Raw genomic sequence first — 25,871 nt, 5'->3', positions numbered from 1 at the left:
ATACTACTCACGCCCTGTACCGCCTGTGGCCCACATTACATTTTAGATATGCCATTAAGTGACAATCACGACTTGTGCAGCTTCTAACAAATTTTACCTTAGTGGAAAATTTGCCATCAGAAGTTTTCTTAGATGTCTAGTTATTTTTTCTTCTACAGAGGTCCATGTGTCAAACGGAAAATAAGAGTAATTATCCGGGCTCACCACCACCCAGTGGCTTCAGGAAAACAGAATGGTGGGCAATATTCATTTAAAGTGGTAAATATTAATTTATATGTGCCAAACTTCCTGCTACCAGGTGGTGGCGTTATGACTATAACTGAATATTGTCATGTAGATGTCTTCAGGTCAGCACTTTTATAAACATATGAAGTTTGCGACAAATTGAACATGGTATGTTTGAGTTAGTGCAAAGCATGACCTATCCTGTTGCCAACAGGTGGTGCTATAACTATAACTGCATATTGTCATGTAGATGTCTTCAGGGCAGGAGTCTTACTAGACATGCAAAGTTTGGTGCAGATTATATATTGCATGTTTATATATTGTCATTTCCTGTTGCCAGCAGGTGGCGCTATGATTTTAATGGAATACTGGCCTTTAGATGTATCCAGGCAAGAATTCGTGTCGAACAGCTTAGCCATTGAATGGCTTAGCTACAACACCTTCTATTCCTATGGCAAAACATCAAATTCAGCAAAGGCCTTTAGAGTAGACTGACCACATATAATGCTAATGTCATTAAATCTCTATAAGGAGTTCGTTAAGAGCATAAAACATGCCACTGTTTCCAGCAGGTGCCGCTATGACTATAACTGAATATGGTCATGGGCATGTGTTCAGGACAGGACTTAGCAAACATGTTAAGTTTGAGGCAGATCGGATTTCGTATGCCTGAATTATAACATCTTCCTTTTTTCATGGCGAAACATTTAAGTTTGTAAGGGCGCCACGGACACGCCCTTCAACAAAAGCTCAAAATCTTCACAATTTTATGTCACAAAGGTCTTTAGATTACATTGACCAATTTTGGTGTTTATCTCTTTAAATCTCTAGGAAGAGTTCATTTAAATACAACGCGTGAAAATGGCAAAAATGGCACAAAACTTGCAGAGAAAATGTAAAATAACAGACTTCTTGTTGGGTTTCGGAGTTCATACCATTGCCTTTTTTTGTAGGTATTGGTGTGTTACATGTGTCTACCAAATTTCGTACAGGTATGTGAAACACAGCTCGAGGGGCACTTTGTTGAAATCTCATAGGTGGCACTATTGAGTCATTTTGCCACATTCCCACTTCTGAAACCCATATCAAATGTACATTTTTACCACTTTTGGTGTGTGCAAAGTTCATGAGTTTTCAAGCATGTTTAGGCCCAAAAAAAATGCAATTCATTTGTTCAGGACAGGACTCTTAGCAAACATGTTAAGTCTGAGGCAGATCAGACATTGTATGCCTGAATTATAACAACTTCCTATTTCAGGGTGAAACATCAAAGTTTGTAAGAGCGTCACAAACATGCACTTCAACAAAAAACAAGATCTTCGCAATTTAACGTCACCAAGGGGTTTAGATTACACTGACCAAATTTGGTGTTGATCTGTTTAAATCTCTAGGAGGAGTACGCTTAAATACCACGCCTAAAAATGGCAAAAACTTAAAAAAAAAAACCCTCTGTACTGGGGTACTTTTTGTAAGTATTGGTCTGTTACATATGTCTAACGAATTTCATACATGTATGTTAAACACAGCTCAAGGGGCACTTTGTTGAAATTTTATAGGTGGTGCTATCGATGGCGCTGCGCACTTCTGAAACCCATTTCAGATGTAAATTTTTACCACTTTTGGTGTGTGTGCAAAGTTTCATGAGTTTTCAAGCATGTTTAGGTTCTCAAAACTATGATTCACTTTGGAGAAGAAGAAGAATCTGAGCAATTCCAATACGGTCCTTGCACCACCAGTGTTTGGGACCTAATAAAATCATAATGTGCCTTCGCATTTTTGTGACAGGTTGAGTTTCACAGAGACGAAGACTGTCTCATGCCCAACATGATTCTGTGAGTCACTCAGTGACCTGCGCTGTGCCATCTACTGCAAACACGCAAGGAGAAAGTAGCTAAATAATCTCACTGTCATAAGGATAAAATATATTTTAATAAAAAATATCCAAAAAGTACAGTTCGTGTTGTTAGTTAACAAGCTACGTAAATGATTAGCCTGCTAAGACAGCATAATCTACACGACTTACTACACCGTCACTTCTATATAGATATAGATAAATCTATATAATCTATATAGATTTCATACTATAACCCCCGGTTTCAAAGACAAGGCTTAAGACTAGTCCCAGACTAAAATGTAAGTCTGAGCTGTTTCAACAAAAAGAAACTGGCTGATTCAGTACCTCTGTTTTGTCTCAAGATGCACACCAGTAGTGTTTTTTTAAGTCACATTTATATGTTACTTAATTGAAAAATGGCCTAATCCTGGCTTAGTCTAAGGCCTGTCTGTGAAACCAGGCCTAAATGACATAACTATATTTTCACCATATTGTTCTAAGGTTTGTATCATTATTTTAATAAACTATCATTTAAAGCATCACTTATGCTGAGCTCAATGAACAAACTACCATTTGTTGTGCTTGTGAACGCAATAAGTTCAACATTGCATCAATGGCTCAAAAATCAGGTTACGGAAGCAAAAATCCCATTCATTTTTCAATAAGGGAAATGATTTTAACAATAACTTACAACCTTTTAAAGACAGACCTACTGTGGGGTTGTTAATCAATGATATATGCTTTTGTTAAAGCCTGCATTATTTCAACTTATTTTAAATACTCATGTTGAACAGCAGAATTCCTGGTGAAAAACTTCATCACCCATAAATCTGCAGAGAGCCTCCACCAATCAGAGAAACAATTGTATTACTTTCCCTCATTAAAACCCTTAAGTTCACAGACTTGTACCATTTTTAAATACTTTTTTTTTTTTGCCTCAAATCAGTTTGTAATGTTGTGATTCACCTTGTAGCTGGTTCGTTTAGTTTATAGCTTGTATTTCTTTAAGGATAACTTTTAAAAATCTCAACATCAAAACGGTTGCTGAAAAAGTGGGTGGCTACTGTTTGGGGGTATGGCCATCTGTCAGTCTGACCAATGGGAGAAAGGGGGAGTGTTCCAAAAACCTGTTTCAAAACAGTCATTATTTTCTTTTGGTAACACTAGTGGCTCAGAAATTATATACTTCATCTTTAATACCCTACATTTATCTCTGTCGTATTATAGTTACAAACAAGCCCAAAGCAACAAACACATAACAGAGCGCATAAGCAAAAAATAATTCAAAATGACAACAGTATATGTAAATCAAGTAGCAGCAGTAGAGCGACAGAGCAAGTATGGATTGCATCAGTGGCTTCAGAAATCGCTCTCTTTTGTGTTCACGGTGGATGTTCACCGCATGCCAACAATTCCAGCGTTTGAAAAGGTACTCCTACTTGTCTCTTCCCAAAGCTACAAAAGAGGTATGCTACATTTTTGGGAGCCATATATTAACAATGCCTGTCAAAGCAGTATCAGTATGTTCCCACACAATACGCCATAAATAGATATGTATTATGTAATTCTTTGAAGACCTCGGCTCTGTGGCTGATGATGTGTGTTTTGTGGTTCTCCCTATGATTAAACACAGACCACCTGCTCAAATATCAACGCTCTGTAGCTTCAGATGGATTCCCGTCTGCTTCAGTGTCTGTGGTCTGTCTTTCAGGTGAAAGACACAATACAGCTGTAAATGGAGATGCGAGACTCCCGATGGCATACGGCTCATGTTCTGTCACCAAACAGAAGACAAAAGCTTGGGGGTGAACATCTATCAGCTAGCTCCGCTACGTTTTTGGGGGCCCTCAAAAGAGCGCAAATAATATCTTCTTTGTGCAGTATGAAGTCAGAGCATACTGCAAAAATACAGGGTGTTTTCCCACCCCGTTAAAAGACTCTGAGTCATAGAGAACATCTTTGTTGCAGCTTGTGAACAAGCAAAGGACAGTCTGAGCAGAATGAAAGGCTCCCAGTGTGAGATTGTAGCCATCTCACCCTCATTTTGTCCAGGCCTAGCATCCGCCACACACTAAATAAAACTAAAAACACCTCTTTTCCCTTATACGCCACCTTTATGGCTCCACGAGGAAAGAAAGGTCAGTGAAAATGGAGAGCAGTAAATTCAATTCGCATGCAATTGCTTTGGAAAATGCAATTCTGTGAAAGTCTGAATCTCACCGGCAGCAGTGGACCAAATAACAGAAAAATGCAATGTTCTGTGCAATCCCGTCTTCTCATTAACGGCTGAAGCATCTATACAGCCATTCTTTTACGTAATCCTGAGCATTCCACAAAAGCAGGCTCAGTTTTATAATGCATAACCTCCTTGTGTGCTCAACCAACAGCAAAAATATTCAAATTACAAAAGCACACCATATTGTTTAGCTCTGTTACTCACAAATCAAGATCCATAATTTCATAATTACACGGTACCTTTATCATTTCATCCTCAAAATATATGATTCTACACAGGATCCTTTTAACCACAGCATAATATTAGAATTTCATCCATAATTAAGCATCAGCAATATGAGGGAAAAGAACAAAGTAAAGCTGAAAATTCAGTCTGAATGAAGCTAATACTCTGTATTCAAGTGCCGTTTTGGTAGCTGAGGATACACTGAACCTTGCAGTACATGGCAATTTATGATTTTTGAATTGAAAATAAATTACCTGTGGCTTAAATGTCATTAAGAGTGTGACTGGCTGGATTAGATGTGTAAAAACTTTGCAACAAGTTAAAGAGCTGCAAGGTGGTGTCATGCAAAGCATGAAAAACCCATTGTTGAGTTTTTCACAGAGACAATTACTTGATAATAAATTAGACAATTTAATGTCTGACTGTCCAATTTCAGTTAAATAAAAGCTGTCAAAAACATAAACCCATCCAAAACAAAACAGTTGGTCATATATCTGAGTCACTACAAGATACAAGCAGTGGTCGAGTCAAATATGCCTCGCAGGAGCAGTTCCTCTTGATCTTATTAATTGGATCACTTAGAAAGGAGAGGGTAAGCGCATTTGTCCTGTGTACCATAATCCCTTCAATAAAGATTAGCTGTAACATGTAAAAAGCCCGTTTTTGAGGCAGTTTGTCTCAGGCAAAATCTGCTTAAAGGGATCAAAAGTATCTCAGCAGAACTCAAATGATGAAGCTGCCAAGAGCTGCCAGAGAAACACAAACGCATCATGTTCTTAACTCAAGACACTTTCTGCGAGTGAATAAATCACACAATATATGCTGAGTTTTGTAAGCATACATTTTGTTGTTGGACTGTATATATCAACCCTCTTGGAATGCGTTTGGCCAATCAAATTGGAGGACCGGAACTAATTATTGTATGAAGGAGCTTATGTAATGACCAAAAACATCTTTTGAGATGCAGCTACTCTCACTGGGTTCTCATGCTATGACTTAATTTAGTATATAGTTAGGATAGAGAGCTCTTGAATACAAAATACAGTGACATATAGCTTGTTTATGCAAGCTTCCTTAGTACAGTGATGTAAGTGTGGCTGCTGGAATGTGCATCCACACTGCCATCTAGTGCATCTGAGTGGCCCACAATGCATGTGGCAATTAAGTGCATACTTTTTTAACTCTACAGTTATTCAGACACTTTCACATCCAAAAATAACTTGCAGTATTGTTACTACAGGCACAGTCCCTCTGGGGCAAGTATGTAATTAGATAACTGAACTTCAGCTCCGCCCACATTGGTTACTGTTGCTAACAAACTTTTCAGAATATTTACTACTAATGGATTGGAGTTTTCCAAACAGCATGGTTTTCAGTAAAATGTGCCTGTAAATCCATTTTATCCACATTTTTTTAAAAGAAATCGTTAAATTAAGCAGTAACGTGATTAAAAATTGCTGCGACTGCAAATGAAAATTGAGGCAAACGCTTATCACAGTCAAGTGAACAGAGAAAAGTCTCATTTGAAAGCAATTACAAGTGATCACACAAGAGTTGGGGAACTGTTTCTAAAATTTCTTCAACATATTAAGAAACTGCAAACTTATTATTAACACCACACCGACTTGAATCAAGGCATAAGATTAGCATTCATCTACAGTACCAAAAAGCACATATAGGTGTTCGTACTGATGTTATGTTTTACAAATTGTTCATTTATATAACATGAATGTCATAAGATTAATTTAAAAAAAGTATATAATTATATATAATTAATATAATTAACATTCATGGTCACATATATAAAATTAAGTACTTTTATGAACTTTTTATGAATTTTTAAATGACCATATTTAGTAGCAGAATTCCTAGGGAATACCTAGTAAAATCTTTTTTTTTTTCTGTTAATCAGTGTAAAAATGAGTTTAAAGGTAAGCAAAAGCACAAATCCAAGAGCAAAAGCTTGTCTGAGAAGATGAGTGGTCATTAACATATTTAAGGCAGGGTCAACTGTCCAATATTTGTATTTTTACTGTTGCTACGGCTTTGCTAAATGGCGTTACTCATGCTCGCTTTAACAGCCTGTTGCAGTTATGAGTGAGTGTAAATGTGTTTAGTAGTCAGAGCTGGGTAGTACCTAATCACATGTAATCTGGATTACATAATCAGATTCCAAAAATTAAGTACTTGTAATTACATTCAATTACATTTTAAAATACTCATTATCAGACTACAGTTACTTTTCATGGATTACATGATTACATATTATTTACACATAAGCAATTAATTATTCAGAATTTATTGATTCTCCCTAATTCAACCTTTTCATCTTTTAATTATTTCTTTCTAAAAGAGCCTATAGCTTACATACACTCACAGTCTTCAACTTATGCAGACATTTATACAAAGACCAGTCATTAGTCAGGTGGTGACACAACATTTGACCACTGGATTTACAAAAATGATGTCAGGTTTAAGAAGTGTTTCAACACTGCATCAAATCCTGATTAATTACACATTAATTTATTTGAATTGTCACTCTGTAGGTTAACCATGTATTTCTATGACTTAGGAAGGCTTTTGTCTTTCAAACACATTAAAATACACAAATTCACAAACTTTTTTTGTCATCTGCCTCTTTTACCCAATATATTTACCTAAAGTACCCCTAAGGTGTTTTTATGATTTAATTATTAGCTTTTAAAAATCTCATAAACCCCTCTGCAGTTCCTTCGAAAACCCCAGTCTGGTAAACTTTGATGTAATATGTAACCCTGGACCACAAAACCAGTTATAAGGGTAAAATTTTAGAAATTTATTTACTTATTTACATGATTTACTTAATTTCCTAATGATTTTTGGCATAAAAGAAAAATCAATAATTTTGACCCATACAATGTATATTTGGCTATTGCTACAAATATACCCGTGCTACTTATGGTTTTGTGGTCCAGCATCACATATGTTTAATGCACTTCATGTTGTTAATACCAACAAATTACTCTTTGTATTTTTAAGTTAATACGGTACAAGATTATCCTATTTAAAGAAATGTGTTAAACAAGATATGCCATAAGTAAACTAAAAGTAGTCTGATTATATTACCTAAAATGCATAATGTAATGGATTACGTTACTAACTACAATTTTTGTCATGTAATTTTTGACCCTGGACCACAAAACCAGTCGTAAGTGTAAATTTCTCAAAATTGAGATTTATACATCATCTGAAAGCTGAATAAATAAGCTTTTCATTGATGTATGGTTTGTTAGGAATAAAACAATATTTGGCCGTAATATTTCCAGATTTGAAAATCTAAAATCTGATGGTGCAAAAAAATCAAAATACTGAAAAAATCACCTTTAAAGTTGTCCAAATGAAGTTCATAGCAATGCATATTACTAATCAAATATTAAGTTTTGATATATTTATTGTGGGAAATTTATAAAATATCTTCATGGAACATGATCTTTACTTAATACCCTAATGATTTTTGGCATAAAAGAAAAATCTATAAATTTGACCCATCCAATGTATATTTGGCTATTGCTACAAATGCAACTTATGACTGGTTTTGTGGTCCAGGGTCACATACGTTTAATGCACTTTATGTTGTTAATAACAACAAAATACTATTTGTATTTTTATGTCGATAAAACAAGATTATCCTATTTAAAGCAATGTGATAAACTAGACAGGTCTCTAGTAATCTAAAAGTAGTCTGATTATATTAACTAAAATGCATAATATAACAGATTATGTTACTAACTACAATTTTTATCACATAATTTGTAATCAGTAACTGATTACAATTCATAAGTAATCCACCCAGCTTTGTTAGTAGTAATATATTAAGTTACATAAGACCGTACACTGAAGCTACTCTCCAAAAAAGATGAAACAACTCTGCATGAAGCTAGGAAATCATAAACACATCTACATACTTTTTATGAATTCAAGCTGTGAGAAAACGCCTTCTGAGACAGCTCATGAAGTGAGCCATTTCTCCACCCTACAATTCATTATGAATTATTACTCTCTCCCTGTCTAACAGCATCTGCTAAATGGGTATGATTTTCACCACATTCAGACTAAATACACCTTACCACCTAAATCAGTCTGTACATGTTATATTATGCTACCCGAAGCCTTTATTTTCCAATTTAAAAAGTAAACATCGTCTGCAAACATCACTTATCCAGATATCCTTTTTTACTCATAAATACTGAATGCTATCTCTCCGCTCTTCTGAATATACTCAATAAATCTGATGCTATTTAATGAGCATAAACTTGCAGCGGAAGACCATTTACCACCAAATAAAAACATAGTTTGGAAGACAAACTGGCACTCGGGTCATTATCGCTCTATTTTCTCAGCAACGCTGCTCTCATAGAAAGTGCCTCAGGTGCTATTCTGTATCGCGGTAGAAATTCGATAGCCAGGTCCCGTGAGATTGACTCTGGCGTAGGTTCAGGCTTGGCCAGTGGGGTGGAAGTGGAAATTGAGCTCTGTGGATCAGAGGGAGGTGAGGTAGAGGGAGGTGAGGTGGAGGGGGGTTATTCGGCACTGCCACTGAACTGTGTGGTTCAACTGAGGGGCAGCCACCTGTCACTAGGCTATCCCTTTACCTCAACCAATCCTACACACTTCGGCTTCTCGATCAGACTCCCCGCCGGCACTCTGGCAAACACTTGTGTGTTCCTTAAGGCTCCCATGTGTTGCGTATACACGTCTGGCGTGCATTCTTAACAAACAGTGAGGTGACAGAGTGCCTGATATCATTACAGCCAGTTTATTCCATTCTGTTTATTCCATTTTAATTTTTCTGGATTCCGTTTGTTTCAGTTTTAATTTTTCTCAACTCCTTTTTAATGGTAAATTAAATTGTATTAATCAAAGGGCATGTCTAATTAATTAAAATCATGAAACTTACACAATTTCATATCAATTTAATAAAGGTTTAACAAAATGACATGTTTAGGGCCCTAAGAAATGTTTTATTTTTTCCTGGCCATGTTTTATTGTTATCAAATTCTGTGTTTCAGCATGTCTAATTATTTGAATGCATACTTATTTTATCCAAATTTATTCTTAAAATAGCCGTATGAAAGTTTTTTTTACCCTCAGAAATTCTGTGTTGTGTACTTAAAATGTTCTGGTTATCAAATGAAAATACAAGATAAAACATTAATTTAATTTATCTTTTAATTACTGAAAATTAAGCAAATTTTTTTTTGCCAAGCAAAGGGGAATTTACTATTAAAATTAAAACATGGAAGAAATGTTGTGTGATTATACCCTAAAAAATAATGTTTGTTTCATTTTAGTAGTAGTAGTAGTAGTAATAATATATTTGTGGCACAATGTGTTCAAGTTAAACCGGACTTTTATTTTGACGGGTTGCCGTGTCTACCTTTACATTTCTGTGTGTATATGATATTACGCTAGTTTTCCTAAAATGGAACTATCAAATGCTGAAAACACCGCAAGCGTCACGTGCGCTTGTGTATAGTAAACAAAACCGCTCGTCTGCTCCATTCATTAAAACAGAGACACACAGAGCATGAAGGATTCACATTTAAATGCTATTTTTGTGGCATAATATTTACAGATACTAGTGCATGTTGTAGTTTGATTTAAGTGTAATGACCTACTTTTGATTAATTCATTCAAACTTTGACAAATTCTGAGACATTCCACGTTATTCAGTAAATTCCGTTATTATGACTGGATTCCGCGATGTCGTCTGTGTTTTCTGCATCGTGGAAATCATAGCAGACGGTTACTACATTGAATTATTCTTAGTGCATTCATAATCTAATAACCTACTAATATTGATCCATGAAACATCTTTGTTAATTGATGTCAGTATGTATTTAATAAAGCCGAGCTACTGTAGTTTTACAAATCTCTGATTGTTTTCTTATCTGATGTTAGTAAAAAAGAGCTAAAGCTGGTCATATTCACAGTCTACTGTGATGCTTTTAAAACACGTATAGTATAAACCTGCATAATATTTCAATTCGGCTCGCAAGACATAAAAAATGTCTTATTTTATCGCTCAGAAGCAACCAGATTATTTATAGTTCAAAAAGTGCACTTTGAAAACACAAAAGCTCTTTACAAGGAGGGAAAAGGAAAGTGTTGTGCACAGAAAAATGCATTAAAATGTCATTTCGAATTCCACAAAAGGCAATTTAGCCTCACAAAGACCAGATAAAAACCACTAAAAAATGACAAAAGGGCAATGAGAAGGCAGATGTGACACTGGTGCTAAAATCCAGGGAAAATGCAGTGCAAGGTTATAATGGATGGAAAACTAAAGCGATGCTGTATGTCAGATGGCAGAGGCTGTGCCCACCAGCTGTGGCTGATGACCCGGAGAGAGAAACTAAAGCTGTCATTACTGCTTTCTGAATTCATTATAGCAGGAGGAAGTGACACACTGCCATCCTTGATGTTCTTTTCTACCTAAACAAAGTCTTACTGATGGAGAGCAGATCTCAGGCTGCTCATTCCAGAACAATATGCGCGACAATTAGAAGAGAGAGTCTCTGTGTGTTCAGCCTCTCCCTGTTAATTGTAGGTTGTGGGATTTTCAAAGATGCAGTGCCAGAGAATCTGTGGGAAGACGAAATGAACTGAAACAACAAACCACTATATTGTGATCACACGGGGCTATATTTGAAGAAATTTATTATTAAAACGTTTATCATATAAAGCACTCGGCATAAAAGAATTCACCTCTGAACAAATACAAAAAAAAGAATTGTGTTTTTTTTAATGATAACAAAATTGAAATCCATTAAATATATTCTTAATAAAAACATGTCATTAATATCCGTACAATAACTAAATTAGCCAATTGTGTTTTAAAAATGCAATGCATCCTTCAGTGCACTTCTCACTGATCTCCTCCTTTAACAATGCCATAACATTTTAGATACAATATGACTGACTTAGCCTAATGAGACCAGAGTACGGATTCCCAGAAGTCTATATCTTGTAAATACAGGCATTGGAAAAGACTGAGTTTATTGCGCTCTGGCTACAGTAGGGAGATCCGCTGTGGACAACAACCATGCCTTTCACTTTTACACACTGCATCATACTGTGTGAGATGAAACAGTCACTCTTTTCATAGCCTTTTCCAGTGTTGAGACACTTGCTTGCTATTTCTCCTGCTCTTTTCCTAGCAAATAAATCACACAAAGTAAACTCACTTAAGTAAAGACCTTATTATTTTACATGCCTTCTCACAAGTCCAACGTTTTTCAATGTGTTACTTTCACAATTAAACCAATGATTTGGTATTCCTCTTATACCACAAGCATTCACAGAAAAACAGGATATTTTGCATTCAATCCTCTCTGATTGGTGGATCTCACATTGAGTCCCTGCAGGTTGTAAGACACACCGATACCTCTTTAGAATGGCTATTGTTTGGTTTTGTTTGATCCATTGCCAGTATCTGCCAGTATGCAAGTACTGAATCAGACTTTATTTATGATATTGATCTTAGTTTATATCATAATGGGCTACCGTGATGTTAACAACATTAAATGAAAACACTACAGATAAAACTTGTGTGTTTGGTCAGTTTTTATTAACAGTAGTTCATGTTTAGGTGATTGAATGATCTGGATATTTGTTAAAATCTACAGAGTAAATATCTATGCTTAAAGGGGTCATCGGATACCCATTTTCCCCAAGTTGATATGATTCTTTAGGGTCTTAATGAAATTAAGTATAATATACTTTGGTTAAACATTCTCAATATTTGTGTAAAACAACACCCTTTTACCTTGCCAAAATCAGCTCTGCAAAAATCATCCTGTTCTGGTCGAGGCTGCTTTAAATGTTAATGAGCTCTGCTCGCCCCGCCCCTCTCTTCTCTCTGTGGAGTGACGAGCCTGTTTACTTTAGCCACATTTAGCGCGTTTAGCCGTGAAACTTGCTAACTAGCACGTTATTAGAAAAGGTGATTGTAGAGATTCATGAAAAAAACCTTATACTCACTTCTGCTGTAGGTGAAGCTGGATCACGAATGATTTGTGAATGAATGAAAACGAACATAGACGTAGTGTGTAGATCGGGAGGCGCATTCCATTCACAAACAAACTTAATCCACTGCATTTTCAGTGGCTCAGATGTCAGGAATAAATGACCACCACTATGTTCATTATCATCACATCCAGCAACACAACACTTCAATCACTCAATCGGCGATATTCTTGTCTAACTTACATCCCTGCTCCAGCATCGAAACAATGGAGGTCGGACTGTTACAACTGATCTGAAGTAAGACGCTCATGTCAATCAATTATCGTGGGAGCGACCTCTGTCGGCGTGACATCACATTCTGTGTAATCTGGGTCAATACAGTTAGGGTATGTCGGAAAACTCCCATCTCATTTTCTCCTCCAACTTCAAATTCGTCCTACATTGCTGTTTTACCTTTTTTTTGTAAAGGGTGTTTGATCTTCACTTGTAAACACTGGGTCTGTGCTTCTGTAGCGATGTAGGATGATTTTGAAGTTAGAGGAGAAAATGAGACGGAAGTTTTTCGACATACCCTAACTGTATTGACCCAGATTACACAGACTACGCATGCACATTGCAGAGAATAGACAAGATGAGCGTTTGTCAATTTGTTTAGAAAATGACCAATAACTGATCCTTTTTCCTCTGCTGTGATTGAATAGAGCCATTTAAACTGCATTTTGGAAGTTCAAACTTGGGGGCACCACTGAAGTCCACTATATAAAGATCATTCTTGAAATGTTTTCCTTAAGAAACAATTTCTTTACGACTGAAGAAAGAAAGACCTGAACATCTTGGATGAAAAGGGGGTGGGTAAATGATCTGTTTTAAGTTCTCCTTTAATGTTCATGGGCTTTACCCAATATGCTTGTGTATATGTTGATTTATATGTGTGGAGCTTTATTTGAAAAACAGAAGCATGATAAATAATCATAATATTAAAAAAAAACACCTCCAGCCAGTGTTAATTGTATTGTAAGAAGGCACATGTAAAAAAAAATAAATAAATAAAAAAAATAAAAAAAATTTACCACGTTTTGGTGCAATGCGAATCAAACGGCAGAAACTTGCTAATATGTCTTCTAAGTAAAGAGTAATTGCTGAATTTAAGTTTCAGAGAGGTGTACTTATTTATGCTGTGTACTGTACTCAGTTTCTGAATCACTCTGAAAGAGATCTTTCACAGAAAAACGAAAGTTCTGTCATTGTTTCATCTTATTTCAAAGCCCCTTGAACACAAAGAAAGATGTAATGCAGAATGACAGCCTCAGTCACCATATACTTTCATCATATTGAAAAAAAAAGATGAAGATGAGATATTCCATCTCTTTTTTTCTTTGTGTTTCACGGAAGAAAGAGCCGTATGGGTTTTGAGGCAGCAGTATTAACTAAAACAGTAACTTAAAAGTATTTAAAGGAGAAGTTCACTTCCAGAACAATAATTTACAGATAATTTACTCGCCCCTTTGTCATCCAAGATGTTTGTGTCTTTCTTTCTTCAGTCGATAAGAAATTATCTTTCTTGAGGAATAAAAAATTTCGAGATTATCTTTATATGGTGGAGTTCAATGGTGCCCCTAAATTTGAACTTCCAAAATGCAATTTAAATGCAGCTTCAAATGCATCCCAGCAGAGGAAGAAGGGTCTTATCTACCAAAACGATCACTCATTTTCAAAACAAATTGACAATTTATATGCTTTTTAACCTCAAACACTCCTCTGCGTGAACTCTTTTTTTCCGGGTCAATACTGTTAGGTTATGTCGAAAAACTGCCATCTCATTTTCTTTCCCAACTTCAAAATTCGTCCTACATTGCTGCAGAAGTTCTGAACCAGTGTTTACAAAGTGAACATGTAAAGAATATCAAATGCCCTTTACAAAAAAAGGTAAAACAGCAACGCAGGAAAATATTGACATTGAAGAAGAAAACGAGACAGGAGTTTTTTGATCTACCCTAACTGTATTGACCCGGATTACACAGACTACGCATCACAGAGATGAGACAAAACGAGTGTTTGAGGTTAAAAAGTATATAAATTGTCAATTTATTTTGAAAATGACTGATTGTTTCGCTGGGCAAGACCCATCTTCCTCGGCTGGGATCAGTTAAAGCCATTTGAAGGTGCATTTAAACTGCACTTTGAAAATTAAAACTTGGGGGCACCATTGAAGTCCATTATATGGAGAGAAATTCTGGAATGTTTTCCTCAAAAAACAATTTCTTTACAGCTGAGGAAAGAAAGACACGAACATCACAAACTTCTTTAACTACCAAAATAAAACATAGCATATATAAATTTCTGCTACACTTGGTCTCTGAGGGTTAAATGAACCAACCAAACAAATCAATTCACTAAAATGAATCAGACTCCCCGATGCTAATGAACAAAACATCCTCAGTCATAAATGCACAAATGTCTTTATATTACAGTCTCAGTGGGAGTTGAAAGCACTGGATAGCAGCCACCATGTTTGGAAATACCATTTCCCATACACAAGAACGGAATGCTGTAGATGGATCCAAGATTATCCAAGGTTATCGTGTTTCTTTTAAGATGCATAAGATGGGTACAAACTTTCCCAGCATGCCTGGCTGAATCCTTCAGAGGTATGCCAGTTTGCTTTTGTTAGTGTTGTGGATAGATTTCCTCTCCCAAGCCCTGGAATCCAGCAGGCTGACTGGGTGGCAACAATGTAAGTCTTTATTTGCTCCTTAAGGCAGAGCGAGACACGCCTACACATGGCGAGCGCGAGAGTGCAGTGATCCACACGCCGTGGCCTTCGGCCCAAGCGGGACGACAATTAAACCAGACAAGACAAAACTGCAGGGCTCATACAGAGACACTCAGGAAAATCTGACACTTCATGAATCACAAGTAACTGTGACTTTCAGTGTCGCTAGTTTATGTTGCTGTGACTGTTAGCAAATCACTTCAGCAATGCAGTGGGAAGAAAAATATAAGTGAATTTAGGCGACACAGAAGTCAGGGAACTAATGACTTGCTTTGTAGGTTTTAATCGCTGCGTTGGCATTGACTAATTACATGCATTTGCATGCTTCTCAACCTTTCCCACAAACCTAAATGTGGGCACAGTCCATTTCCTGTTCATGTTCAGGGCGGAAAAGGTGGAGGAGAGGGTCCAAATGTACACGAGGAGATTTGTGATGATGCATCAAAGCAATTTGTCATTTTTTTCTGAACAAGCACTTTCACCCCGAGTTTGTAGCACTTGCTCTGATCTGAGCGTAGCAATTAGCTTATGGATGTTTTCTTCCGATTGCAAATCTGTAATGAAAATGGTGACCTGACATCTCCTGAAATGTATTTATGACAAACTGCTCTACCCTCCATCCATGTAATTAATATTTGGGCAAGCAGCAGTTTGAACCAAGAACAGCAAAATGCAAATCACTAGAGTACTTTTGCAGAACGAGATGATAAAATATGCATGAGCAGAAAGAGGCCCTCGCTTGTTAGATCTCAATATGTCAGAAACCTGTAGGTTTTGCTCCTATGAATGTAATACATTTAAACAACAGGTGGAATGCTAGCAAAAATAATAAAGATGACACAGCAGCTGACATAGCATAAAAGCATATGTACGCTTCAAGAAGCATACAAAATTCTCTTTAATAGGAGCAAACAGATAGCAGCAAGCAATATAAAGTGAATTCAGGTAAACCTGTCAACTTTGTTTTTTACATTGAGATCAATGCAAGGTTCAAAGATATTTGCTGATGCCAATTTAGGGAAACTTACTACAGCTAGTTAACATGGGTTGGTTAAACCATGACTTGTGTTAGAACCGTTAAACAAATGAGTAATGTTCTGCACAGCACAGCATGTATAATTTTCCACTAAAACTGTAAATTCAGAGCTTTCATGAAATTATATAATATAAGTTAGGGGACATTATCTTTTTTTTTTTTTTTTTTAAGAAACTAGTAATTTTTCTCAGAAAGAATGCATTACATTGATCAAAAGTCAAAGGTCAACCAAAAGGTTTTTACTATACTGATAGCACGGATGCCAACATTTGGTGGTGTTTAAAGCATTGTTTTTAGTGCATGATTTTTCATAGTCTGGTAAGTGCTATTTTCAGGCTTGTCACATCCATAACAGTACATATTCCTCATAAACAGACATATCAAAATAAAATTAAGTAACAATTATATGTTCTGTGAGGAGCCATCACTTCTCTGTTTGTTGGGTATTATTGTGTCTGGTTTGTGCATTTTAATTCATAGAAATCCTACAAAGTATGTAGTCTCTCAAAAACTGTGTCCGTTTTTGTCACATCCATAATGCATGATTATTTCCCTTTTTTAACATAGAAAACGTGTACATAGAATGATATTTTTCTGATGTTTAGACTGCCAACAAGGGTTTATTAAAATATAAACAGATGGTTCGGTATATTGGTAACACATACATTCTCTAAGCAATTGTATGTCATTTTTAATGTTAATAAAAATGTATATTTAAAATAAATGCTATTCTTTTGAACTTTCTATTCATCAAATAATGCTAATGAAAATATTAACCAATAATATTTTAGAATTTTAAGAAGTTTCAACAGAAATGTTTCTTGAGCAGCATATCAGCATATTAGAATGATTTATGAAGGATCATGCGACACTGAAAACTGGAGTAATGATGATGAAAATTCAACTTTGCATCATGCATTATGTTTTAAAATATATTAAAATAGATGTTATATTGTAATATTTACAATATTACTGTTTTACCACATTTTTGATTAAATAAATGCAGCCTTGGTAAGCAAAGAACTTTTGCTTATAACACAAATATTTAAAAATGTAAATTTAAAATCCAGATATACAAACAAAATAAGATACAAAACAAAGATAAACAGACTTTTCTGACACAAAAAAATATGTTGATTAAAAAATGTTGGCTGGGAAAGTAAAAACTGATCCCACTGGGTCACCAGAAATAAATGGGATTTTCATTGAATCCCATGAACGTGATAAATGGCCCAATTTTCTTGAACTCACCCTATTCAGATAAACACTGAGATTCTGTAGGTTGCTGCTTAGACAGAAAACTTGTGACTGAGACAAAGCACAATAATGAAAGTCTGGCCTCAACAGCATCTAATCCACACAAGAGAACTCTACATTAAATGCTGTTGGCTTGCCAAGGGATACTTAAGGTTTATCTGCTGTTTCTTTGGTCCACTATTTTGGTCATTACACAAACACATGGTCCCCCTTGGAGTCTAGACAACCCCACCCTGCTGACTGGCAATATAAGGTCCCCAACAAACAAAACAACTAGAACAATAGCATTGTGTTTAAACTTTCCCATAGAGACGATTACAAGCTTCAACATCTGTGCTGCTTCCATCAGCTGAAGGTGATGTTTGACCTTGAGTAAACACTTGAGTAAGACTGTCAGACTCAAACTCAGACTTGAGTTTAGACTCAAACTTTCAATGGAAGTATGAAAGTTTCACAAACTTAGCTGTGCCCCAAAGCAATTCAATCAATTACATATTCAAGTAAGAAGTCAAGTCAAACACTGTCTGTTTGTTTTATATGGAGGGAGAGGTGTGTTCGTCACGGGCTGAAAGACAAACAAATTAAAACCCTCTGAAAGCCACTGGTTAAGGAGTTGTTCGAATGAACTGAGAATAGCCAATGGCTGATTTAAAGAGTTTATGACAGAAAAACATATGACTTGTCCTTGAAGGAATTTGTTGAGGTCGTCTCATGACCCGTATTGACCTTCTGGTGTCATTTTCTTCCCACAGCAACCATCAGGGATTCATGAAAATGTTTTGGAGTGTGCTGAAACAGACTGACATTATGTTTTGATGCTGACAGACAAGACAATCTTTCTGGTTTAGTGAATGTCTTGACATCTATCTCAGTGACTCTAATGTGCATTGTAGCTAATGAGCTTAGAGCGATGTTAATTATTTCAGCAGGAGAAAAATGACAGTTTATGGTGTCTTCTAAGTGTCTTGAATAACAGCTTACACTCCGCCACATCCTTTAAAATGAGATAAACTGCCACCATATTGAAAACTGAACAATTGAAATTTATGGAGATGTCCTGTGTCTCGGAAGGAAAAGGGAAATTGCATGAAGTCACACAGGATGACATTTTTATGAGGTACCAGTATTGACAAATGGCATAAAATAACAATTCTTTAGTCAAAGAAAGGATGACACTTTTTATTAAATATTTAGTATTTGTATGTTAAATTACTTTTTCAAAATATGGAAGAACAAAAACAAAGTATAATTTATTTTGGATTTTTTTTTTTTTAAAATCTTAAGACAAATTTTAAGTACACTTAATTATGTTTTTTTGTTGGCAGTGATGGTTTCATAAAGAATTCTTTATAGTGGGGAAAAAAGTAAATGAAACGATCCAAAGAACACTTTATTAAAAATAAAAAAAAAAACCACTTATTTTTTTTTAGAGTGGATGGCTTATCAAAGCAGTCCATGAATATATTGAAGGAAAATAAAATAAAATAAAATAAAATAAAAGCAACGTAACGTGTTTAGCAATTTAACAACAATTTTCACAAGTTGGGTATATACAACATACAGTTAAAGTCAAAAGTTTACATTCACCTTTCAGAATCTTCAAAATGTTAATTATTTTACCAAAATAAGAGAGATTACACAAAATGCATGTTATAAAAGACATTTACATATTAGTCCACAAGAGAAAATAATAGTTGAATTTATAAAAATTACCCTGTTCAAAAGTTTACATACACTTGATTCTTAATACCGTGTTGTTACCTGAATGTTACCAGCTTTTTTTTTTTTTTTAATGATAATTGTTCATGAGTTGTTTGTCTTGAACAGTTAAACTGCCTGCTGTTCTTCAGAAAAATCCTTGAGGTTCTACGAATTCTTTGATTTTTTAGCATTTCTGTGTATTTGAACCCTTTCCAACAATGACTGTATGATTTTGAGAGCCATCTTTTCACACTGAGGACAATTGAGTGACTCATGCAACTATTACAGAAGGATCAAACACTCATTGATGCTCCAGAAGGAAACACAGTGCATTAAGAGCAAAATAGTTAGGCAAAATAAGAAAAATGTACACATTTTGTCACAACTTTGTTTAAAAGTTTTCACCCCTGGCTCTTAATGCATGTTTTTTCCTTCTGAAGCATCAGTGAGCGTTCAAACCTTCTGTAATAGTTGTCCTCAGTTGTCCTCAGTGTAAAAAGATGGATCTCAAAATCATACAGTCATTGTTGGAAAGGGTTCAAATACACAAAAATGCCGAAAAACCAAAGAATTTGTGGGACCTGAGGGATTTTTCTGAAGAGCAGCAGGCAGTTTAACTGTTCAGGACAAACAAGGGACTCATAAACAACTATCACTAAACAAAAAAACAGCTGTGGATCATTCGGGTAACAACAAAGTATTAGAAATCAAGTAAATGTGAACTATAAAATGTATTTGAAAGGGGTCATTTTTATAAATTCAACTATTATTTTATCTTGTGAACTATATGTAAACATCTTTTAAGAGAAATCTCTTATTCAGGTCAGTACTAAATAACAAAACAACATGCATTTTGTGTGATCCCTCTTATTTTGGTCAAATTATTAACATTTGCAGATTCTGCAAAGTGTTATGTAAACTTCTAACTTCAACTGTAGATTCTTCAGATTATTTTGTTGCTTCTTAGTTTTCTCAAAGCTGTTTTCTAAGAAACTAGAGAATAAAAAGTTTTTACTTAAATTTAAAAAGGCTCTCCTCCAATGGGATCAGGCTTTTAAATCCTATTTGGCTCTAAATAAAACTTTTATTTGTAGCTTTAATTCATTTTTTTCTGTAAACAGTCCCTAAAATAGACCCTGCAGACCCTTATACTCTATTAAATAGCACTTTATAACAGATACTATGATTTGAACCCACTAAAAAGTGGAATGAAAGTCACATCAGAATGAGTTTATTTGCCACGAGGGGCTTCATTTCCTAAACTCAACATGGAGCTTGGCCAGGACTGGGCATTTGTGATGAACCGCTCTCAAAAGCACAACGTCACCTCATCTTGACTCCAGCTGAAAACAAAATTAGTCATACCCATTTCAACAGGGCTGCATTATTTGAAGGCCCTCCTAGAGAAAGCTGTGTGCATTATGAGACAGACTGCCATGCAGTCAGCTCCATTGTGTCATCATTCAGTGAGACCTCAAAATGCAGGGTAAAAACAGAAGGAGAGTTTAAATCAGCACACTAAGTATAACCAAGAACCACAATGTGAACAGTAAATCAGTGTGAGATCACAGTAAAAAGTTCACGCAGTGAAAGATTGATGGACAATGTGGAGGCTGCTCATCACAGCAGGCCTTACTGTCAAATTTCCACAAGCGATTAAGCCTCATTGACACAGTCAACTATAGAAATGCTTATTATAAGAAATTTAATCAACCTTAAGGCCACATTTACATAAGAGCTGGCATGAACGCAGAACTCTAATTGAATATTAAACTCCTGACGAGAAGCCAACAACATTAACCGACCCCCTTCCTAATCTCCACCAGGATCCTGGCATCATAGAATCATATCTAACACACATCTCAATATTTTCAGTAGATATATCCTCAAGCTCTCCAGCAACCTTTCTCAGGCTGCCTTGCCTGAGATAAGAATAGTACATAGCCTCAAGAAATACATTTGGCACAGCAGGTCAGCCATGGAAAATTACCTTCTGTGCTTTTTAATATCGAGAAACTTTTCTTCCCTTTGGAGCTACAGTGGTAGTGAAGGAAAGAAAGCTCTTGGAAGATCAGATCAGAGTTGATTTCCCATAAACATAAGTAGGATTTTGGATGGTGATGCCTTTTTACATGGCTACGGATTTTCTCATGTGTCACATAACACAAGGGTGGTCTAAATTGGATGTTTGTTGCTAGTTTAAGAATGCCCTACAACACTGGCAGGAAGTTGAGACTATCAGCATAAACAGAAGAAAGGCTGAAACAACACTAAAGGAGTCCTTTTCAACTGCAGGTCTAGGTTTAACCGCATCTTAAAGCAAGACAGTGTGCCAACATGATACCTCCCACATCCTAAAAGAACAAACTATCATATGATCAGGTCTTATTATCATTACAAAGTAGCTCTGTTCTCTCTAAACAAGCCTTTGGTTTGGTTTTTCTAAAGTGTCCAAATATTGTGTTGGAGTCCGCTACAACAGGTTTAAATGCATCTAGTGTCAGAAAACATTGTGATTTTCTCAGAATATACATTTATACATAGAGTCATTTGTCAATTTCGAAACAGCTTGTTCAATCAGTTCTGAGCGTAATGTCTGTACACCCCTCCCTTCCATAAGCCTGCTCTGCTCTGATTGGTCAGCTGGCCAAGCCTGTTGTGATTGGCAGAGAGGAGTACTTTAGCAAGCGCTACCATCTATGTTGCCAAGTCCCCGTTGTTTTTGATGTCTGCGGGTTGCAGCAACCCCAATAACGTCCCCTGAACGCAAATTTACCAGGGGAATCCTGACAAAAAGTGTGTATTTTACACCCTGGAACGCAATTTTTAACGGTGGACCACCCTCAAAATGCGTTTGGGCTATAATTTTGAGTAGCAGTTGGCTGGGTTGTTGTTGTGAAAACCTGGCAACCCTGAGCACCTTACATAAAAGTCCCCCTGTTGTCAAAATTTTTATCCCTTAAAAATCCCTTTAATCCCTGTTTTTTCTTGTGAAAATGATTTTCTCATGCCTTAAATGAATGTAACTCTACCCCCTTTTCCTCATTTACTATACGTGGATCTATGAATATGCAAATTAGCCCCGCCCCCACGCAGTAACACCAGCCAGAGCCCCTTGATCCACTAACTGAACTGTAGTAAACGCAATATAATGGCGAAACACAGATAATGACTGATAAAACTGTGTTTTTACTAGCGGACATCTACAGTGGATACTGTAACATTTGTTAAAGTTACTTATTTGATGTTGTGCCCTCAAAATGCCTTGAAGACTCGAATGCAGCCTAGTTTGTGATTCCAGTTCGCACTCGCGAGCATATGCAAGTAAAGTGCAGACAGCAATGCGGGAGAGGTGCGTCTGACTCCAGGCTACTTTTACACTGTTGCCGCGGGTTATTTTTCAAGTTAACGGTTAGTGCCTAGCAGATGTGCTCAATTTAATATTTGGTTTTGTGCTAATAAACCTATTGGTATATTTTGCATGCTAATGATAGGAATCTCTCCTTTGACGTGATTGGTTACTGAAGTTTGTGACGTAGCGAAAAAAGGGCTGTTTCAAAATGCATTTCTTGGACAGGCTTTGGGAAACTACAGTTTTAAGGAGAAAATACTCAGCAATGGTGCTGATTAATGGACTGGCACATGGTTTGTCTAAAAGCATATTAAAAACACCACATAGACAATTAAACAACATAAAAATCTTGATTTTCACTACAGGGGGACTTTAAAATAATGACATAAAAACATTTAGTTTAACACTTATGTAAGCGAATCGTGCCTATAGCTAAAGTTTAGCTGCTAAACTGTAAACATATAACAAAAAATGGTGGATACGTTAGCCGAGTGCTAACGTGACTAACTGATGAAACAACACAGTTTGTAAACCAAAATATGTCTAAAAATAACGATGAGCACACAACAAAAGGTTTGAATTGTATTGCTGTGGTATCATGGAAAAAATGAATGTTAACATCATCTTCACATCATCATCTTTCAGCAATGAAAACAAAACAAACTTACTTTCACATCACAGAACACTGCATCTGCTTGACATGATGTAAACATGCTAATTAAGAGTTTGTGGGCAGGTCAGACGGTTCGTATTTCGGGATTATGCTAATGTGTTACCCTAGTGACATAGATCGGTAACAGGTAAAAGATCTGAAAATATGACGACTTGTTAAGGCGAGTTGATTAACAAATTTGCAGACTGTTTATATTGAAGGATAGCTATGTTACAAATGGCAAAAAAGATAACAATATCTGCACTGTAAACCATTATTCCAGAAATACATCTAGCCACACGAATGTCCTATCAGTGCTGACAGCACAGTCGATGACACAGGTGTCGGTCCCCGGCGGATATACAATAAGCTTAGTGTTACTATGGGGATGATGGTACTTTTATGCAGAAATGCCACCAAAATAACTAACAATAGGCTGTAACCTTAAATTATATATTCAGATGCAATATATAAAATAATAATAATAAAAAAAAAATCAACTGGCTACAAACAAATACCCCACATGATCTGTGCTGAATGGAAAACAGACATTTTCAACACGGAGGCGTGTAATATGCTTTCTCATCGCTAAGGGCAGGTACACCTCCACACAGTTCTGATATTTCTGCCATGGGAACAGAGGATGTCAGTTTTGTTTAAGATACTGACAAGCACGCAATGCACTAAAGCTGTACGTGATACAAAGAAACAGTTGACCCCAAAATGAAAATCCTGTCATTTGCATTTACAAAAATTAACACAAAACTGGCCACTTTTTGGCAAGTTAACCATTCAGTGTACTATGTTAGTATACTGCTAGTTGATTAGACTGATTAGGCATTGATCAAGCATTACAAATGGCTACACACTGGGGTCCTAAGTCCTTGGGATCAGCTAACTCAATGGCCTATACTCTTGTATAGATACATAATTTGAGGGGACAGCCATCTGTAGCGCTGTCTAAAATCACAGTGGACATTGTTGAGTGCACTCATTCAACCCCATAATACATCTCAATAATGCATGTACAGCTAGCCGCTAGAAAATACCCACCAGATGATGACGTGTACATCATATCCGGCTCATCGCTGTCCAAATTCACTCACTTATTTTCATTCACTCATTCAGTGCACTGTATTAGTAGTAATGTAGAATTTTTGGAAACAGACCATTTTATCCATTACAACAATTCTTGGGGTCAAACTAATCTGGTGACCGTGCTAAACAACAATTAACAGAAATTACAGGTGAATAATGACTTCCATATAAGATATGGAAGTTGTATGGGCCACTTTTTTAAAATAATTTTTTGCCATTCAAAGCATGATAGCTCAGCCACCCATCATTATCACTACTGTGTCTTCAGCTGCACAGAAGAAAGTCATATTGACATGAGGATGAATAAATGACACAGTTTATATATTTTAACTATTTATTTTAAACACTTAAGTTTATAATGGAGCCTAGAGTTGTTTTAATACACGATTTTGATATCTGCATGGTGCCATTAAATATTAAAGCATTAACAAAACGTAAAAGTATGTGATAGCGCAAGTTCGCCTCTCCTTGGTGAATGGCTTTTTGTGCTTTTTCTTTCTTTACCTCATCTCTCTTTCAAGACATCTACCACTTCCAGAGAAACATCGGAACATGATGTTAATGTAAAACATCAAGAAAGAAGGAAAGAAAGAAAGAAACCGAGGAGGCTAAACAGAGGAATTGGATTATGTTGTTCTAGCAGGTTATCCAAAAGCTTTCATCACCGAAGAACTCACATGTACCTGCTGAATTTTCATAAAAACACACCATGCTAGTGCAAATATAAACAATGTAGTTCACAGTGAAAAGTAAAACGTAACTTTTTAAAATGTAGATTACATTCAGAGTAAACGTTTGAATGAGTAATGTTTGTTTTAGGGAAATTATAACTGCTACTAACGATCTGTTACGTTTCAGTTGTACCTATAACTTATAAAACTGTAGAAATCCGCGTGCTTACCTTGGTTTGCAGTGACAGTCCGTTGTATTTCGCGTATCTTGTTGCAATAGTAAACAGTAGCGTTGATATTACGCTGAGAGTGTTTGTTGCGATTGTGATGCGCGTAGAAGTTTATGGAAATCTATTGCCAGATCCTCAATCCCCACGTGCATTTTCATTCGCTTCAAGCAAAGCAATAAACACGCGCAAATACAGTCGGCTCTGTGTTGACAGCTTCCTTACTGTAACAATCAAGTCTGAACGACGCGCTTGACGCTACACCTCCTATTCCACTGGCTCCACACACAACTACTCCCCACGGACACGTGATCATCCCACGGGAATAGCCTAGCTCTCATCCCTCCCTCACCCGCGGCTAGTATCGGTTACACCGGCATCGCTTCGGCAGGACACGTCCTTGAGTTCGGCTTTGTCGATTCCGTCGCGTCCTTCTTAATGCCACGTGCACAGAATACATTGGACAATAGAAACAAGTTGACAAGCATTGACAATCAAATCAGCCTGAGCTGAATGCATATGGATATCGACGTGGTTATGTAAACACGTATCGACTAAATATACATTCAACGTGAGA

General features: G+C 36.3%; 1 protein-coding gene across 2 annotated transcripts in view; it reads right to left on the bottom strand.

Annotated features, from left to right (window-relative positions):
- mid2 (midline 2) overlaps positions 1 to 25,649 on the bottom strand; it is a 178,197-nt gene extending 152,548 nt beyond the window's left edge. For both annotated transcript variants that reach the window (XM_051127522.1, XM_051127521.1), the window contains exon 1: positions 25,298 to 25,649. The gene's annotated coding sequence lies outside the window, so the exon portion shown is untranslated. The remainder of the gene's footprint in view (positions 1 to 25,297) is intronic.
- Positions 25,650 to 25,871: the final 222 nt, after the last annotated feature.

The sequence above is a fragment of the Labeo rohita genome, chromosome 14, assembly GCF_022985175.1.
Source record: "Labeo rohita strain BAU-BD-2019 chromosome 14, IGBB_LRoh.1.0, whole genome shotgun sequence".
Taxonomy (NCBI): Eukaryota; Metazoa; Chordata; class Actinopteri; order Cypriniformes; family Cyprinidae; genus Labeo; species Labeo rohita.
Note: the sequence above shows the minus strand (reverse complement) of the source record. Positions and strands in the feature narration are given on the sequence as shown.